This window comes from Hyalella azteca, unplaced genomic scaffold (assembly GCF_000764305.2).
Source record: "Hyalella azteca isolate HAZT.00-mixed unplaced genomic scaffold, Hazt_2.0.2 contig14010, whole genome shotgun sequence".
NCBI lineage: Eukaryota > Metazoa > Arthropoda > Malacostraca > Amphipoda > Hyalellidae > Hyalella > Hyalella azteca.
The window spans coordinates 1-6,842 of NW_025943911.1; the positions used below are offsets into that span (position 1 = coordinate 1).

Sequence of the window (6,842 nt, forward strand, 5' to 3'; positions counted from 1 at the left end):
ACAGTTCCACTGTAGGATTTTTATTTCTTTCTGGGTTGACATTTTGAGAATTGCATACCATCTACATTTTTAGTCATTATGGTTGATTTAGTCTTACTTTTTGACAAGTGTTGGTTGCTACCCCCCTCCAAGGCTGCTGAATCTATCACTGGACTTTTACCATACAGAGTTGCAGCCCTCCGGCGTGGAGGTGCTCCTAGCACAGGTGATGGCTGAATCAAGGCCTCGGTCATTTCTTCGTCAGTTGCGCTGAGGGGAAGTTCCAACAGTGGTACCTCATGCAAGGTTAGGTAGATGCGTCCAGGATTCTGAGAAGGATCCTGCTCTGCCTGTCTGCCAGAGGGTTCTTCAAGATGGAGGGCATCTCTGGTAAGTTTGGTAACAACATCAAGAAAATCAATATTAGCATTGGGTTTGCATAAAGATAGCAATTTGGATAGTTCAATTAAGTGGCACACTGGGACATTCTGAAGGGTCGGTTTTTCCAGGACGTTCTCAGTCTGCGTGCTCACTGTGCAGGTAAGGGCTTGATAACCAGTGTCCACAGACCTGGATTTACCAAGGTGGTTTGCAAGTTTGGTTGACAGCACAGGTGATCTTGGTCCAGAGGGTTTTGGGTTCAGGCTTGAATTTTTTGGAAAAGATTTAACAACTTTTAGAGCGTCTCTGTAAGATAGCTTAGAGTAAGAGCGAACTTTTTCTACCTGCTTAGCCTGCTTCATCAGGGGGCAACCGCCCTAGCTTGCTGTATGTGGGCCATTGCAGTTGCAACAGCGTGGATTTCTAGTGATTGTGCAGTCTTTTACGCTATGAGCACCGGCACAAGCAACACAGCGTGGAGCACCTTTACAGCTAATGGCACTGTGCCCAAAGTTTTGGCACCTGTAGCATTGCCACGGTTTAGCCACATAGGGGCTAACCATGAAGCGTTGATACCCAACATACAGGTATTCAGGCAGAGTGCTAGAAGGGAAATTGATCTTGAACATGGAAGTTTTAGTTTGTTCTTTGCCCTTTAGTATTTGCTCAGCAGTCACATCTGTGTTTCCAGATTCCCTTAGAGCAGTTGTCAGTTCTTCATTGGAGATATCCTCACCAACTGGTCCTATGACTCCAGCACATATTGTCTGGTTCAGGGGAAGACGACACTTTACTTGCCATGAACCAAGGTTCGTTATCTGTAGAAGATGATTTAGGTTTGTTGGACAGTCTTTTTTCATTGTAACCACCAAGTGTTGGGTGCTGTTGGCGCTTGGGGTTTCTGGTGATGTGGCTAATGCCAGCTTTTCCAAATGGTGAATTTGCCAGAGCCGTGCTAATTGAGATTTCATTAGCAAAAAATTTGTGCAGAGGGCGGGCATTAGGGCCATCAGAATCTGGAACAGATTCTATAAGGATTATTTTAGGATTTGAGTAAGAGATATGTATGGTTGGCTCACTTGGCTGGAGAACATCAGGCTGAGACTTCAGTTGGCTACGGTGGTTTTCCACCCCGGGATGAAAACCCTCAAATGTATTGTCATCCTTAGTATTTGTTTGGGACATATTTGTTTGGGACTAGTATTAGTATTTGTTTGGGACTCCACAAGCATGGCTCTAACATCATTACCAATATTGCTAGGTGGAGCTGTATCAATTAGGCTGAGAGAGGGCATTTGAGACCAGGTAGGTGTTACATGATTTGGTGAATTACTAGGTACAGTCCCTACAGAGTTGATCTCAGAGGCATCAGAAGATTCTGATGCTGAGTCTCCTTGGTACTTTTTTTTTACGTTTCAGCCTTCCAGTAGGCATTGTAACAGTTTGTTTTTATATTATTCAAATTTTGATTTGTTCAAAGATTAGACGATGCAAATGTCCTCAACTTGTACTTGCGCCTTGGAAAATTCTTAGAGGCAGTTCCAATCGAGTCAACTGGACCGTCGTGACTTTTGTTTGCAAAGGTAGTAGACTCGTTTGCCCATCTGCCAGTAGTAGATGGGCAGTAGTCCATCTTTGGTCACAGGAGGGGCAGTGAGCAGGCTGTTGTCCTGTAAAAAGGTGAGCATGGGTGAGCCAAGTTGCTCCCAGGCGCAGACGTGTCAGTGGAACTTGATGTGATCGTTTGAGGTCCAGATAGGGAGATAGGCCAAGTGTGTTTTTGTAAGGAAGCAGTTTAGCGGTGGAGTTTTGCCACTGATGTTGCCATTGTGAGTGATAGTGTGTTGAGATTATCTGTTTCAGTTCTTGGTCTGAGAGTGTTATGGGCAATGCATGTGGTAGTGATAGGGCCTCTTGGGCAATCTTGTCTGCAAGCTCATTTCCTTCTATGCCCATGTGTGATGGAACCCATGCTAGTATGAATTTGTTTGGTGTGACAGCTAGGAGGTGTGTGATTTTGAGGACTAAGTAGTGAGATTTTGGGTGTGCATGTTGCTTTTTTAATGTTTAATGCTTTTAAGGAGCTGAGAGAGTCTGAGACTAGAATGAATAGGCCATCCTTGCTTTTATTGAGTCATGCCATGAGATTGAAGTCAGTGGACCATGATCCAGTTGCTGTCCGCTCTGCAGTCTTTGAGCCATCACAAAATACTGGGGTGCGTGTAGGGTACTGGAGCAGGAGGTCACTATAGTAAGCTTGCCATGCCTTGGGTGGATGGTCTGCCTTCTTTGATGTGTGAAGAGTTAGGTCTATTGTAGGGGTTGTTATGGGGAAAAGCATTTCAGGTGTCAGCCCCTGGATTGAGGTGTAAGTGAGGTTTATGGCCATAAATTCATTGTGCATTAGTCCGATTGTAGGTAGTGTTCTTCTTTGGTGTAGTAATTCAAATGGGTAGTATTGCAATATTATTTTTCGTACTGGGTGGTTTTTTATGGGCAGTACATGCATGGCATAGGCCGTTAGGAGATGTCTTCTTCGTATGCATAGTGGTTGTAAGTTGGCTTCCGCTTCCAGGGATTTGACTTGCGTACATCGCAAGGCTCCCAATATGATGCGGCTTGCTGCATATTGAATTCTATCAAGTATGATCAGGTAGGATGGGGATGCTGTGCAGAATAAGAATGAACCATAGTCTAGCTTTGACCGTATAAGGGAACTGTAAAGCTGTCTCAATGTTCTATAGTCTGCACCCCATTTGTGTGCTGCAACCACGGTGAGAAGCCGGAGTGATCGTTGGCATCTTTCTTTCAATTCGTATATGTGTTGCCGAAAGGTGAGTCGGCGATCCAGGAGTATGCCTAAGAAGCGGTGATTAGTTACAAATTCTATTGATTGGTTTGCTAGGAGTAGTGTTGGTGTTGGTGGGGATCTTTTGTTGCAGAAGAGCATTGCTTTGGACTTGGGTGTTGATAGTTCCAAGTTCCATGTGTTTGTCCATGTTGTTATGTTGTTGAGGGCCGACTGGAGCGAGTTGATGCATTTGGTTATTGAGGATTTAGTGCTCCAAATTGCACAATCATTGGCGAATAGTGAGTACTTTACGTTAGATGTGTTGAATATGTCATTTATCATTACCAAAAACAGTAGTGGGCTGAGAACTGATCTTTGTGGGATGCCTGCAGTTACTGGGTGTTATATGGATAATGTTTCTGTAATCTGACTTGGATTCGTCTGTGTTGCAGGAAGTCTCTAACAAATTTGTGCATTCTACCAGTCAGTCCCAGGTTCTCCAGTTTTTGGAGAAGACCTCCATGCCACACTGAGTCAAATGCCTCAGTGAAATCCAAGAAGACTGCAACAGTTGGGTTCTCAAGGATGAGTCTAAGTCTTATATCCGACTCCAGTCAGGTGAGGGCATCAAGGGTGGAGTGACGTGTTCGAAAGCAGCTCTGGTTGGGGTCAATGAGTGATAAATGCTCAAGATGGCATCAGAGGCGATGGCTTACCATTTTCTCAAAGAGTTTGCATAAGCTATTTGTGAGTGCTATGGGCCGGTATGATGATGGATTTGTGGGTGGTTTGTTGGGTTTTAGAAAAGGGAGTATGTGTGCTGCATGCCACTGAATTCAAGTATTGGAGGAACAGGATAAAGAGGTCTGTTTGCTTGGGTCTGGGCTCTTGCTGATTTAGCTTCTCCATTGGTTAGCTGAGATGGGTTGGAGAGTTGTTTCCTGGCTTCTGGATATGAGACTTGATGATCTACTGAGTAGTGACAGATTTCTATTTCATGCAGGTAGATTGGGCAGTTTTTGTCTAATGCATCGTGAGCTTACAACTGACCAACGAGACTCAGGCGACAGCTATCTCGGCTATCTACGTCGCGTTCAGTAGTATTAGTAGTTACCTGTCGTGCGCACTACACGATTACTTAACGTGTGCATGTCTTACATTTTTGTGAACGATAACACATTTAAAAATCCAACACGAGAATGATTAAGGCCGCGATTGATAACCGCGAGCCCTTAGGCAGGCTTGTCAGGATCCCTATGGGAATCTATCACTACGTATATATAGTCATTATAACTCCGCTCGTAAATAAAATATCAATTTGAATTTTGTCATGCTTATTCAGCTTTTTATTTACAATTTCTCTACAGTAACAAAAAATATGTAAATTTCGTCTAGCATTAGTTATGATAGAGGAAAAGGTTGTACATCGATCAATCAATGTTCATTATACTATATGCGTCTTCCCTAATTTTGTGAGACACAAGGATGTTGTAGTTTTTATTCTCTATTGATCGGTATTAAAGACATATCTGAATTAACCTCTATTATGTAGATATTTTCTAACAAAGTATTTTTTCATTACTGCTAAATCGGAGATTTCACATTTTCTTTGGAAGCCGCAGTTCTCATGAAGGAGTTGGGGAAAAAATGAGGGGAAACACACGTCGTAAATTACCCGCCTGTCACTCTTGTGGTGAAGGGGAGCACAATGAGGGGAGAGTAATAATGGTTGGCCAGTGGTCGGCCGAGGCCAGTTAGTTCTAGCCGACCGCAGGCCATTCCTCGGCCACCTAAGAGACGGCCGCAGCCTTAAGATGGGTGCTGGCTCAGGTATCATATTACAAAGGCAACAAGCTCGAGCGCAGCAACTTGCAAATCTGAACACAGAACAAGGGTTCCACATTGTCGTCGCGAATTTCTCGCTCACCGACTTCGCCGCACTCTGACTACTGGCCTTAAGGGGACCGACTACCCTACAATTTTCAATTTTGGCGTTTTTCGGTTTTTGAGCTCATCTTAAAGCTGAAATTCTGCTCTTTCCAATGGTACCACTGCCATCGCTGTACGCCAATATTTACGTTCATGACGGCTCTTTAATTAAATTATACTGATTAAAGAAAAGCCAAGTGGGAAATAGTGTGAAAGTTAACTTAATGAAAAACGGTTATTTGCATAATGATTCCTGAATCGAAACAAACTTCTTTCATCGTCCTTAAAACTAATACTACACAATTTTTATGATGTACATATAAACACTAAGTCGTGGTTCGTAAAGCTATTAAGAAAATAATATTCCATCTCCAATAGCTAATCGCGGATGATGACATAGCGCCACGGTGACATACAATACAACTGACATACCATTTCAGGTAATGTAACAGTTACTTACAATAGGAAAGCAGGATACAAATAATTATTTAAACGTCGATTTGTTTGAACATCGTTTCCAATCTCGTTCGCACAAACACTTGAATTCATAATTCCAGAACAACGCGTTGAAAAGACACGACAATCGCCCTAAAAATTTTACTGAATAATCCATTTATTCCATTCAATTGATCGTTATCAGTTTACCTGATATCAATCCCCAACCATGGCGCAGGCGTACAATCTTAAAAAAAAATTCGTCCAAAGCAATTTAACAAACTAAAAGAATAAAGCCTATGGCTGCGCGGAGTCTCGGCCAATCGCTGCGATCCAGGGATATCTAGTTTCTCATTTATGTCAATTTTAGGATAGCCATCACAATAAATCACACCACCGTTAATTTAGCAGATTAAAGCCATTGCCATTTTTGAAATGGCAGGTTCAAGTTAACACATAAGCTTATTTACAACAAATCATATGAGTAAATCTAGAGAGAAAATCGAGTGAGAGTAAACTACGTGAATGCTAAGATAGTAGTAGATTACCTCACAAGTAAAATATGAGAGAAATAAAGAAAAACAAATAAGGAATTATCACCTTGACTGATACACGGAACACATTAATATAAGGATTTGATACAGATTTTAATTGGTATCTTGTTAACACATTCATTTAACTTGAAAATAACAGAGTTAAATGTATTGAATTGCAAGAAGATGAATCGCCGCTGCTCCATACTCTGACAACAAGTTTGTGAGCTAATTTACTGAAAATGATCAGCACACTGCAACCATAGTTGATCGTTTACTAATTTACAACATTATGATTTCAACCGATGCTGCCTACATGCCCTGGGCAACTGGTCGGAAATGCAGCTGATGATCTCGACGGGGTTGACAGGCTGCTGCGCCTCAATCCGACACTGCGCCAAATCCATCACACTTGTGCGCCTGATGCCTGCTGGACAGTGAACCACCACCGGCAGGGGTTTCTTCTGTGTACAACAAAACAGAAAATGAAGCAATTACGAAGCTGGTTCAGCCAAACAAACAACAATGAAACAGTACGACACAAACTAGTTCAAAACATCATCGAAAATTATCATTTCAGCAACATCGTTCTTACATGTTTGTTGGTCAGGGACAAGCGATGAGCTCATTACAGTTGCTCCCAACAGCCTCCAGCTCCTGTGCCTCATCCAGTAGAGCACGCCGCTCAACAGAAGACTTAAGTGACATTCGAGGGTTACGTCGCCACCTGGTTACGTCGTTCTGGTTGATAAATGAGTACCTGGCTTGTCCAGGGTGTTGTGTAATGCAATTAA

General features: G+C 42.6%; 1 long non-coding RNA gene across 1 annotated transcript; it reads right to left on the reverse strand.

The window, feature by feature from the left end:
- Positions 1 to 5,564: 5,564 nt before the first annotated feature.
- Positions 5,565 to 6,840, reverse strand: LOC108680940. The gene is made up of 2 exons (XR_001931458.1): positions 6,644 to 6,840; positions 5,565 to 6,512 (listed from the first exon to the last, which is right to left on the reverse strand). It is a non-coding gene; the product is annotated as an uncharacterized LOC108680940 (long non-coding RNA).
- Between the last annotated feature and the right edge of the window lie 2 nt (positions 6,841 to 6,842).